This window comes from Astatotilapia calliptera, chromosome 7, assembly GCF_964374335.1.
Source record: "Astatotilapia calliptera chromosome 7, fAstCal68.1, whole genome shotgun sequence".
NCBI lineage: Eukaryota > Metazoa > Chordata > Actinopteri > Cichliformes > Cichlidae > Astatotilapia > Astatotilapia calliptera.
The window spans coordinates 38298982-38312961 of NC_137428.1; the positions used below are offsets into that span (position 1 = coordinate 38298982).

Consider the following 13980-nt stretch of genomic DNA (forward strand, 5'->3'; position numbering starts at 1 on the left):
GTAATAAATCACAGCAATAGTACATTCATGTAGTTGTAAACAGCATGATAATATATTAGGTAATCCAAGTACCGTATTTCCCGGACTACAAAGCGCACCTGAATATTAGCCGCACAAGCTAAAATCAGGGGAAAATCCTGTTTTGTACATACATTAGCCGCACCTGACCAAAAGCCGCAGGTGTTTCAATGTTGACTTATCATATGTAAGAGAATATGCACAAAGGGAATTGTCAGGAAAGAGATGGCTGTTTGGAGACATCACTTTTATTAATATTTTGAAAAACAAGTTATGGGTACATATTTGCATAACTTTTTAGGTATATGTACAAGTAGCGGTAATTACAAGTACGAAACATGTACTGTGCTTCATAAATGAGTAACAAATGTAGTACATAACAATAACCTGCAGCACACCAGAAAAATAGATTCAGACTACCTTTTAGGCTCAGGTGCAGTGACACGGCTTTAACAAGAAGAAAAGTCAAGTCATTCACCACCATCTTTCTCTTCTTCCTGCACACTGAAACCACCAAAGTCCTCTTCTCCAGTGTCGGATACGAACAGGCTCAGGATGGCTACGTCATCCACTCTCAGCTTCTTTCATTCGTTGTCACTTTCAAAACCAAAGAAATCCTCGTTGTCAGTGTCAGAGTCGAACACCCTCAGAAGGGCCGTGGCGGTGTCCTCCTCTCCATCATGCAGCAGTCCAGCCCTTTGAAATCCGTTGGTGATCATGGATGTTTTCACACTTTTCCACGCTGTCAGGTTCCACCGGTGGAGTTGAGCATAACTTGCTTTTCGCAAGTTTATCGCCGCTCGTCATCCACGACTCCCGCTGAACGCGTAGCGTTAATTTGAAGTTTGTTTTTCGCGCTACTTGTACGGCACTATGTTGCCTGGCGGATGGACACGTGACCAACATACCGCTCTTGAACCCCGATACTGTGTGTCTGATCACATGCCCTTCCACCAGGCAACGTAGTGCCGTACAACAGCGGAACAAACAAAACAAATCGTCTTACGATATGACAAAAATCACGGACAATCCATAGAAAAGCCGCACCTGACTAAAAGCCGCAGGGTTCAAAGCTGGTGCAAAAAGTAGCGGCTTATAGCCCGACAATTACGGTATTCAGAATATGTTACTCTCATTGAGTAACGTAACGGAATACGTTACAGAATACATTTTGGGGCATGTATTCTGTATTCTGTAATGGAATACATTTTAAAAGTAACCTTCCCAACACTGCTCACACAGAATAAAATGATCCCACACTGATGGATGCAGTGAAGGCACATTCGGGTTCAATATCTCACCCAAGGACACTTCAACATGACTGCCAACTTTCCAATTACTGGCCTTCCCCTTCTTCCTCCTAAGCTACAGCTGCCTAAAAATATTAGAGGCATTTATGCAAATGGAAAAATGGCTCGGAAGTTATTGACTTCCAGGGGATATCCCAAGTGGGTACTTATCCTCTGGTAGTACCTAGAACTGCTAACTGGGCAGGCCACTAGGGGGTACTACAGACTTCAAAAGTATTAGTCAAAGCAATTAAAGGTTCTAATGCTCTTTCTCCTCTTTTGGCTACAAGTCTGGTTGCCTGAGGCTCTGTGGCCTGCAGTTACTATTGAGCTGTTCCACAAAGTGAAATTTTATTAATAGATAATCAGGCCAGGCCTTGTTTTGCAGAATGGCTTGTTTCCTGAAAATTGCTTTTTAATACTGACCTCCATGTAGTCTGTAGTTTGACCTGATAACACAGAGCTCCTATTGATTGCTCTAAATGACAAATTCACATTGTAACTAAGTGAGCCATCAGACTGCAAACAGATTTAGAGTCTGAGCCATTCACTCATCTGCATGAAAATCCATCCACCCATTCATCTAACACTTTCCAATTCATATAGTCCATCGCTCTTAGTCAATAAAAATGAAATGTAAACATAGAAATACTTGGAATGGACCACAAAGTCAACTAACAAGGAAAGAAAGCAACTAGGAACAAAATAAAACTGGCCTTCAAGCAGAAGACAAACTAATGAATAAAAGACAAAATATATAAATAAATACATGTAATTGCTGTCTCCACAATACAAACAGGAAATTGAAAGATCCCCCCATACGCACTACAAAGCGAAGGTGATGAAAAGAAAAAAACTGGAGACCAAAGACATTTTTTTCCTCATCCCTGAGTCCCTGAATAGCCTCTTCATATCTGAAGACGTCCTGAGGCTTCTTCCACCCACAGCCCCCTCCTCCATTCTCTGCCCTGCACTACTTCACTTCACTTGATCGATACATCTATTCTGCTCCCTGAGAAACAAAACACCTGGAACATCTTCAATAGGAGTGGATTACACCGGAGACTGCCAAGTTTTAAACTACTTTAAACATTAACGGTGTAGAAAACTTCACGTTATACTGTGTACTCAGTAATTTATTAAAGCACAAAATGGGAAAACAGGTAATTGTACGAACAACAGAAGTACGACACCAACTGTCCACATGCTCAACAAAGAATATACACAATTTGTAAAGAAGGCAGCAAAGTCCTTTTTATCACATTATAAAAGCAAAACTGGCTTTGGAAGTATAACTCTTTTGGGATTAGAGAAACACTGCAGTCATGCTGGCTGTTGATTGAAAGAAACAAAATTGGTGTCAAAATGTGCACACTGTCAACAAAAGTTGACAGTGCTGGCTCAGTGCTGGCCTGGCTCTCTGATCTAACTGTGTTTAATCAATGGAGGAGTTGACCAATTATCGGGGTTTCAACAATTTTTGCAAATGAGTGAAGCTGATTTATGCTGCTAGCACAGTTATACTGTAATAAGTGTAAGCAGAGATTGCTACACCACTGATCCTTCAATTACCTTATTTTTCCTTTGAATATGAGCTTGTTTTGTCATTTTTTAAAATATCTTTTAGAAGTGTGGCTACAACAGTCAGGTGTCATTTACACTGGGTTGCGTATACAATTTGAACCTGACCACCTGTATGTTTGCATTTTTCACCCGCCAGAGCTGAAAGAAGGGAACTAAAAATATAAATATGCTTAGCATTTTTCATCTAGACTTGTGGAGTGTACTGACCTTGGACGGGCACCAGAGTGGCTTTGAGTCTGTATTTTTCAGTCCGGCTTTCACAGTAATACTGACCTTGTGCGGCTCTGAATGTCTCTACGTCTGGTGGAGAAATTGCTGCCAGCTTCATTTCCAACTGAAGCACGACCAAATGCGTTTGTATGACTTCTCAGCACGCTGCTGTCAGACCGAATCCAAACTGAACTGAGCTCCAGAAAAAAAAAAAAAAAAGTGGAAAAACACAATGAGCTGCCGCACTATAAAGCTGAAGCAAAGGTTACACATCCACAGTGGAGAAAGCCATAAAAGAGAGTTTCACGGTGCCTAGCTCACCCTCAGGGGGTTTGTCAGAGAGGGATGGGGGGCGGAGGTGGGGGGACCCATGGCTCGTCTGCTCAGAGAGAGGTGGATATATTTACCAGACAAGCAGGAGTGGAGGTGTGAAATGCCCGCCGGGGGTCACATCAGAGGTGTCTGTGTCTGCTTTTGGGTCGAAAGCAAAGATGGAAAGATTTACAGCAATAGGAGATGAAGATGGAAGGGGCGGGGTTATTGATCCGGACAACAAAAAAAACTTGTCTTTGAGAAGATATCGCATCTCTGGAGGGAGTCAGACGACGTCTGTTCCGTTTCATAGAAAAGTTTTATGTTTCTTTGTCTGCTTGTTTACCTTTTTTCCCGTTTTCTGTCTGGTTTGACCCATGCGTGTCTCTAGCTACCTGACCAATGATTTCTGTGATCCAAGGCTTAGAATAGTTTTCTTCTACTTGAATTATATGGAGGTCAGTTTCTACGATGAAAAGAAACAAAAAAACAGAAAGTGCAGAAGAAAAAAAATTAACAGTAACACTATTATTATTACTATCATTATTATTATTACTAGTGGGATACAAAAACTGGGAATACTACAAAACTGTAAAGTATAACATCTCAAAGTTATATTCAAATTTAAAATGTGGACTTTTGGTACTTTATCTAGAATTTATTTATACTGTTTTATTATCTTAATTTTATCTTTTATGTTATTATATTAGCATATTACAATCTTGCCATCATAGTTTTTTGAGTTTCTATTCAAGATTTGGAGAGAAACTCTGAAACAGAAAGCAGTTTATATTCAGAGCTGGCTACAATTCAGTCAGGGACCTGGTTATCTAAAGCAGATGGATATTTCAGTCTGCACTTATTTCTGGCAGTATGCCGAAAATAAATAAGTGCAGATGGATGTGGTTCAGTCTGAATTCAGTTTGAATCAATACATTATTTGGATTCCTCCATCAGCTGATGCAAAGGTCATCCAAATGACTGTGGCTGTCGTGTAGAGGAAGTCAAATGTTATCCATCATGGAAACCCCGACCACCCGCAGCACCACTTACTGGACAGGCTGTATTCAGCTCTGCAGCCACAGAAAAAGAGATGGAAAATCTGTCCTACTTCATACATTTGTTCCTTTTTAAAACTCTTTTCTACTTTGTATTTTTTGTTTGTTTGTTTGTTTTATATAACTTTTTTCTAATTTGGATTTTGTAAAACTGTGCTTCTCCTTTTGTGTAATATCCATCCATTTTCATATGAGCCTATCCCAGACGAGCCTAAGACGAAACACCAAGTGCACCTTTGACAAGTCACCAGTGTATCGCAGGGCGATTTATAACATTACGATACTGATACGGTATCAATGTATGTCAGAAGTTAGTGTTATTATTTTCCTGATTTAGTAAGAATTTTTTACTTCACATCAACTTCTCTTAGTATCTCTACATGATGACAAAATCTCATAATATCGATAACAGCCTGCTACCCTATGATATTGTTTTAGTCAACTTTATTGATAAGTTAATACCTCATAAAAAGATTCAATATGATTTTTTGTGAGCAAAACATCTCATTAACATTTTTTCATGCCCCTTAATCAGGTTTTGTTAATCCTATTTTCCTGTCTTTTTGGTAAAAACTGGCTTCTGCAAAATGAGACTTGAAGTACCTTAAACTTTCTAATTTGAATATTACAAAGTGAGTATGAAGCCTTTGATGTTTTAAGGCCTCAGAGCACATCCTGATCACCTCACCATGTCTGATCAAACTGCAGATTGAAGACCAACTCTTCCCTCTTCCATCCTCTTCTAAACCCCCATCACAATTTCTGCATGCCTGCAGGTACAGTCTTTCAAAACACCTTCATCTTTCATCTCTAACATGATGTGGCCAGTAAAAGGTCATAAGAATACGAGATCACAGCTTTGACCTGTCTTTTATCTGCATGATGATGAAATGATAATTATACAACATGAATTATTTGTCAGTGTGGGTCAGTGTTTCACCGTTTCAGATCCTGTTCTTAGTTTTTTCTTGACTGCACCAATATATTTTTGCTAAACATTCAACCATAATGACTTTACCAACCCCTGATATTTTCTGTAGCGTCACCCTTAGAATAAACTACCATGCCGTTTGTATAGTGAAGGGTAGCAATCATTCCAATCCCTAGAAAACGAGTCGTCAAATGGATGATTTGAGAATATAAAAAAAATAAAACACGTTTCTTTCTCCGCCCTAACACGACCATTCAATTGCTACAGATAACCATTTTAAAGCACCAGAGCTTTTCATTGGTAATATCACTGTTCCTCTGAGGCAAGATGAAGATGTGCCCTTAAAAACATCCATCACAGCTGGCTCTGTGTCTGCCTCCAGCTGTGGCTGTAATGTCTTTTCTCAGTATCAGACACTGAGTCAGACAATCCCATTACAGCTTCCAGCATTAAACCGCACATTCAGGCCAATTTAGGTGAATAACTGCCCACCATCACACTTTAGTCTGCAGATGGGCTTTGGAGACTCCATTTAAAAAGAGAAGAAGGTCTCAATTTATAAAGTGATATAAAATAAGTGAGCAGAGCGGTGGAGGTTTCTGTGGTCTGCTTCAGCTGAAGGTCAAAAATAGAAGCTGCTGACAGCATTCACTTATGATTCAATCACATCGTTTTGAAAGATGCAACATGGATATTTCAAGAAAGAAGCCTGAAGGAGGTTGGATTTACAACGCTGAACGTCATGCAGACCAAGAGACCTGTCAGCAGCACTGTAGCAACCTCTGGTTGGCAGGTAAAAATGTGTATTCCATGACCAGTGGCCAAGAGGCTGGGCTCAGTGTTGTTGGCTGTAACTGGGTGCTGCACCAAAAACCTCCTTGTCATTGCTTTGATTGCTAGCAGATAGCTGCATTCACCCATAGTTTCCATGGAAAACCCCCACCTACTTACAAACATTTGCCAACGACTCTCAGACTGGCAATTAATCTTAAGAAAATGTGACCCAAACAGGAAATGGAGATCATTGCTCTACAAACTAAAAGTCGCACCTCTTGATGCAAAACTTTTACAACTGAACGGCCTCAGCTAATAGATCAGGAAACATAAATTTTTCTCTTCTGACCAGTGGTGGCCAACCAGTCTCCTTGGACCTCTTGCTCAAGATATACTGCTTTCAGAAGTCCTGCTTTCTAAAGTCCTTCATCTTTAATCCTTGAGTTGAGCAGAAACTGTACATAAAAGCGACTGTGATGTCAATCATTGGTTAGCAGCCTACAGTGAAGGTTGGAGGAATACACATTTTACTGAGTATGTTTTAACCCTCTCAAGGCAGGCGTTGCAGATTTGCAACAGTTAAGAACTAACAACCTGATTACCCCACATATATATTTTATGAGGTTTTTTTACTCAGAAGTACCACTGCAGGACTTGGTTGTGCATTAGCAACAAAAAGTTTAATTTGAGCCTGAGAGGGTTAATAAGCCTAATATGTACATTTTCAGTTTTTCCACATCCATGGAGTTTGTTGCCATGACATGCACATTTAAATTTACAGATCACAGTGGAAAGGCATAAAACCTCCACATGTAGAAATTTTGTAAGTAAAACAAGAATTTTATTTTATGCCTTTAGGATTTTTGAAGGAGTTTTAAATCTAGAAATGCTTTTAAATTAAATATTTTATTTATTTTTACTTTTTTTAGCAGGCTAATGCTGGCATCAACATACTGGCAATAATAATCAGTTTTACTAAAATAAAAAGCAAGCAATTACTTCATGTTTTATGAACCCCTCCAGTTAGCCCATTGGTGCACAGGTTCTGTCCCCTGGGCTGCATTGTTTGACACCCCTGATCTAAAGAAAACTACATAATCTCACACATGCTCCATCACATGCTCTCTCTTCCCCTCTCTCTTTTTCTGTCTCACCCAAACAATCCAATTATACCATGAAAACATCTCATTATTTTCACCCAGGGAGTCATTCAGACCTGGATAAACACACAAACAAGACCAACAATGAACATCAAAAGCCATCGCTCACTGGTATGTTTTTTCTCCCTGGAGGGGGGTGGGGAATAGAGGTAGTGCTGCCTAGCTTTGAGGCTCTGTTGTAGGGAGGAGGCTAAAGTAAGGGTGGGCGGGGTCACGGGGCGAGCGGCAGGTCTCTCGGAGTTGTCGCCCCAGGCTTGCGATTTCTCAGCGAAAGATTTCCAGGAGCCAAAAATCAATGTTAATCTGAGGCCACCTGGGCATGTAAACAGAGCCATAATGGAACTGTATACACCCACGCACACACACAGAGGTGATACACACCTAACAAAAGAGGAAATGCACAACAAATACAGCTACACACATACAAACGGAGCCCAGGGATCACATGTACTGTAAGACGCCCCCCCCCCTTTCCTCATTGCTGCAGGCTACCAGAGACAGTATGACAGGATGAGGCGCAGAGGGACAGAAAGAGCTAAAAAAGACAGTGAACAAGTGAGACAAAGGACAAAGAAAGAGTAAAGTAAAGAAAACCGAGAGGGAATTAGGGAATGTCTAAGAGGAGTGGTGCTCTTGCCTCCAGTATACTTCATTTTCTAAAATCTCATGGGGAACACTTTCTGGACTTACAAGTTTTAAAACGACATGGTAGAACCACATAGTGATGTGCAATCTAATATTAACCAGAGCTTTAAAAATTCAGCTGGGAGAAGTCCTGATTATTAGAAATTATATTAGTTAGCTTGACTTTATTTACCTTTATTGTAGGGTACTGACATTCACGATGAAACTGCTGATCAAGCTCAGAAGGGCAGAAGTCAGGAGTGATGAGACCAGAGATAGTCAATAAAGTTCAGTGACTTGTTGCAACGACAAGTGAAATAATGTCAGATGAGCAGTTGCTGAGGTACTCATCTCATCCCCGAGCCAAGTGACTGACCTCTGATTGACAACTCACTTTAGTGCCACCTGTAGAGTTCTGACGTCTCAGTCGCCTCTCCAACTATTTCACTGACATAGTGCCAGTTCAGTTGTCTCAAGGCGCTTTATATCGCAAAGCAAAGACCTTACAGCATTAGACCAAGAGGGCCAAGAATCTAAAGATAAGTTTTCACAGGAAGAGACCTCAGGTAGAAGGTTGGGGTTTGAGCCAAAAGATAAGCAGGAAAGAGAAGCAGAGAGAGACCAGGAACAGCAAACAGGACGACAACACAAACTATAGAAGAGAGTAAAGCTAAAGCTAATGCTATCCGGTTGTTCAGTGATGACGCGACGAATCCTACTTCCGGGTCTAAAGTAGTCTGCGTTTAATATGGCTTTTGTGTTGTTAACATGTTTAATGTTTTGTATTTTCTTCTATTTGATCTCAAAAAGCTCCTAAAACAGTCAGTGATCCCTGTTGACCTCCCTCGGCTTTTATTACCGCTAATCATTTATTTAAGCTCAGTTTTTAAAACCTTAGCATGTAACTACAGCCCAGCCCATGCAGCAGTATATGAATGACTAACCTCGTATTGTGGATGAATAATCTCAGTTGTTCTCCTGGCTGAAGTTTTGTCCTTTTACAGCATCCTGCCATGCGATTACATTTGTTCCTGACCACCGAGAACACTCACGTTAACTTTTATCGAGTGGAAAAAAAGTTAGCTTGTTTATATTATGCTAACATAGCTGTGTCGCTAGCGGTCACATAGCACATCATTATATACCAGCTAGCCCAACTTCAGTAACCCTACAAACGTCACTGCTGTTTAGTTTTCTGTCTTCATTTATGCTGGAAGTGATAGCAGAGCTGTACGTTTTAATTTGTTTCCAAAACCCCGCAGTCAGGACATGCTATATTTTATTTAGATAGAAGCTAACGAGCTAACTCCCTGCTAACTTCTAACTCCGTTAAATATCATAAATTCCGTTTTCATGGATGCCTGGATGTTAAACTCAATTGTTACACCTGGTAGAGCAGAACGCTGATCATTTTATTAAAGATGAAAGACTTTAGACAGTTCTTCAACTCTCAGTAATGCCATAGTGATCGTTTGATATATGGACCTGCAGCGGAGTTTAGACCCAGACACGGCTAGTGACGTCAGACTGAACAACCGGATTAACAGTGGCTGCAAAGTGCTCAGTGCATTATGGGAAGTCTCCATTCCACCCAGAGGCATAACTAAGCAATGATTGACCTGAGGCAGCCATAACCATTAGCTTTGTCAAAATGGAAAGTATGACTTTTCAAAGTAGAGATGTTTTTCTCCTGAACCTACTGAAAAAAACAAAAACAGTTGTGGAAATTTGAGGAAAATTTGTCATTTATGGAAAAGGTCTGTGACCAGTTGATGTCAGCTATGCAACAATTTGTTCTTGGGCAAATGTATCATAGAGTCGGTGCAGTCGCGTTGTGAATGACATTTAATAAGCCAAACAAAAAGAAAAACTAAATGAGTGTACTTGTTTATTACGTTGAACTGGCCCAGTTAGCCCGTCAGGATCTGTGGTTAATAATCTCTTTCTTCCATGATGATAGATGTTCCACTTGTGTTTAATGACTTTTGGGAGGTTAAATCTGTTTCAGCTTGTGGTTGAAGAACATGCCATGACTATAAATCATAAAGGAAACCTTGTGTTACCCAGTTGCTGTCCATGGTGCTGATCGGAAGCTGGAAAGATGCTACAGTTACTTTTGATTTCTGTTATACACAGTGTGTGTGTGTGTGTGTGTGTGTGTGTGTGTGTGTGTGTGTGTGTGTGTGTTTGCTTGGGTATCTACTAGGGGTGCAACGATATTCGTATCGATATTGAACCGTTCGATACAGTGCTTTCGGTTCGGTACGCATATGTATCGAACAATACAAAATTTTTAATTTATTTTATCAACTTTCCTTCTGACGATGCTGTCTGTGTTGAGCGCTCAGTGAATCTGCGTTCGACTACTCCGCCTAGGCTCGACAGTGCAGCCTAGGCGGAGTAGTCGAACGCAGATTCACTGAGCGCTCAACACAGACAGCATCGTCAGAAGGAAGAGCGCAGGGCAAGCTAGCGAGACAGAAGTTAAGCTCTCCTTGCAACATGTACCTCCCCCACCCTCATTCAGATCTGGCGTTTGGAATTATTTTGGTTTTCATGTGACGTATGACCCTGAAGGTAAGCGAGTCATGGACTAAAGTAAAACAGTATGTTGGATGTGCCATGCAATGCTCAATTACATGGGTGGGAGCTAGTGTGTTAGCGCAGTTAGCTCGTTAAGTGTTGGCCGTCTAGCCCCATGCACGGGGCGATCCGCGGTAGCTCGTTAACGGAGATTTGCCGTGTTGTGGCGTTAAGGTCATTTCAACAAGATTAACCTGAAAGCACTAGTGGGAACACAACGAATATGACTGCACATTCACGCCGACATCATCCTAGAGCAAAGACAAGTGGAAGCAGAAAAAAACAAGCAAGCATGCTACTAACTTTAGCCGAGTCATTTAGACAGCTGTTAGCACATGATTCTCCTTATATGTTTAATATGCTGCTGAGAATATAGCCCAGAAGAAGCGGATAGTATAGCTTTTATTTTGGAAAGAGACATTTCTCTGTAATAAACTCTCTTTTCCAAAGATGAGTGATTCCTCAATCAGATACAGGGCTCGCAATATCGCTAGCCCAACGTCCTGGAGCTAGCGATTTTTTTTAGTCGGGCTACCAAAATCTATCTCTTCCCTGCCCGTCGGGCTATTGTAGGAAGGAAAAATATATGTCAATGCTTTTGCATTCTTTCAGAAATGTAGCTGGGTAATTATGTCATTGGCATCGGTGAGCCACTGTCAATATGTGAAATATTGAAATCGCGTTTGAATTTGCGCTTGTTTTTTTGCTTTCACTTTGCAATCGCGTGAACTGTGTATAGAGTGCGACAGCACTGATCTGTGAGTGATGATAATTTGTGCACCAATTCCTCTGACATCGTCTTATTAATTGTTAGCTTACAATGCAAACATGACAAGTGAAATCTCCAGCAGCAAGCTTAAACATGTGAGAGGTTGATCGCGCAGAGAATCGCTGAGCTTATGTGAGTGCGGTGTAAAAGCAGCAGGATATATATTTGACTACGATGACCTTCACAGACAGATATATATTTTAGTTCTGCTGAGCCAAATAAGACAGGTCAGGGTGAAGAAGTGACAGCCAAAGAAAAGCTTACCACAAAACGGAGAAGTTATGACAAATCAGACTATAAGGCAAAAAGAAAGTGCAGCTTTATGGTTTCATGGACAAAAGAATTTCTGTGGCTGCAATATGACGAGCTAAATAACCAGGGCTGCACATAAGTGGTCCGCAGGTGCGTATTCGCTGTCAAAATAAAAAACACGCACAAGGGTTAGGGTTAAATTTAAAAACTGTACTTTTGAGGTAAAATATATATTTATAATTTTAATAAATGACAAATTAAAAAGGCATGAACATTTTTTTGTATTGAAAAAAATATCGAACCGTGACACCAAAGTATCGAACCGAACCGAACCGTGAATTTTGTGTATCGTTGCACCCCTAGTATCTACCCCGGGGCCTGTTACAAAGTTGTTACACCTGTCCTGAACCCACACTGGGAGCTGGTTCTACAGGAGAGGGTCCTAATAGCTGAAGCCTCTGCCTGTTTATCTAGCTTTAGAACTACAAGTAAGCCTGCAGTCTGAGAGTGAACTGCTTTACTGGAATAATATCATCTTGTGAGGTCTTTAAGATGTGGCGGGACTCAACAACTGCGCAGACAGGTTCACAGCCGCTGCGTTGCTTGAATTCTTTGCCAGGAAGCCACAAAAATGAGTTTTGATGACAGACATTGAGAAAAATCAGGTACTGAGCAAAGCCGGGAGGTTTTATTTTCTGTTCTTCTTGGATAACTGTGAAAAATTTCAACCCAGCTCATATTTTTAAGATATTTCAATCCAACATGGTGACTGACTGAGAACACCAGTAAAAAGAATCAGAGGGGACTCTGATTCCCATGAGACCAACATTTTTTTTGGTCAAACATAATGCCTGAGAGAGCAAGAGAGAGGGAGAGAGCGAGAGAGAGAGAGAGAGAGAGAGGGAGATTTGATATATGGAATATGGAGAAACCGACAGGTAACATAAAAAGTGAATGAAAGAACAGAGGAAGGTCGGTCCAGATCAGATCCAACCCTCTGGCTAATGTCAAGGCCAGTTACAGTATATCGTTCTACAAATACACACACACACACACACACACACACACACACACACACACACACACACACACACACACACACACACACACACACACACAGTGTAGAAGCCTGAGGCTAATGCATTCAACTTCCCTGAATAAAATATTAAGCAAAGCACAGAGGCTCACTAGAGAGACCCAGCTTAAACACAAAGTCACTGGAATCTGACAAACCAATCAGCAAGAGGCTGCATCTTAGGGACCGGCTGCAGACGCAAAGCAGAAGAGGAATTTAAAAAAAGTGTCATTATTACAAGACAAACTTTACTTATTGTGCTGCTAGTGGTTCAGTAGAGGAATGGTACAAAGCTGTTGGCATTTCATAATCTAAGCATGCTTTGTACTGTGAAGGATTCAAAGACCTTTTCATTCTAGTAAATATACATAAGTTGGAATCAATAAGAATTACGGACACTTTAATGCAAAAGAACAGAGCACAAGCGCTTTGGTTAATCATTATATTTTGAAATTTAAACACATGTTCTACACATATAATTCACAGCTTTACATGACAATTGTTACTCTAATCTTCTTTATAAAAACTTTATTAATGGTGTTATTTTTTATAGAAATTTGTTGCAGATTGGCTGCGTGGTCTGCCACAGTTATGGAAATTTGTACCTCTCCAAGAAAGGTGGAAAGAAAATGAATATACTAACTTAACCCCCTAGGACCTGGCGTCCACATATGTGGACATCACATTTTGGGTTATTTAGACCAAAATACTCAATTTTGCTCTACAAGGGCCTGATATGCTGCTACTGTTCTATCAAAATTTTAAACAAATATCCTCATATGTTGCTCTTATTTTTCATAAAAACAAAAATAAGGTAAAAACAAAAAAATCTGGTAATTCTTTCTTTTTACATTCATCGGGCCCCAATATGCTCAAATATCAAAGAGAAATTAAAAATGCATGCCGTGGAAGAGTTCGGGTCTTAGGAGGTTAAAGAATATTTTATTCACCTACATCCACTCAGTTTATTTTAGGTCAGAGTAACAGTCTCTACTTTATTTTGATGTCCTTTTGTGCTAGTTTCTGTCCTTTGCTCTCAGCTTCACCACGTGTGCCCAGGAGAGAAGAGTTTGTTGTATTATTGTAGGGTCTTTACATCACATTAGAAAGCACAGTGAATCAACTGTTGTTATTATTTGGTGTCAATAAAATCTAAATATATTAATAAAATTGAATTGAATCCATCATTCCTTAAGCAAAGAAACAACAACAATCACTGATAATCTATAATCAGATAATTCAGTTCAGTGCACCAAATCAAAACAACAGTCTACAATATAAAGTTCCTTGGGTAAAGACTGTACAGTACTAGAAAGAAACCCAAATAATCAGATGACCTTT

General features: G+C 40.2%; 1 protein-coding gene across 1 annotated transcript in view; it reads right to left on the reverse strand.

Moving 5' to 3' along the window:
* dcc (DCC netrin 1 receptor) overlaps positions 1-13980 on the reverse strand; it is a 355407-nt gene that overhangs the window by 28827 nt on the left and 312600 nt on the right. The gene's annotated exons all lie outside the window — the stretch shown is intronic.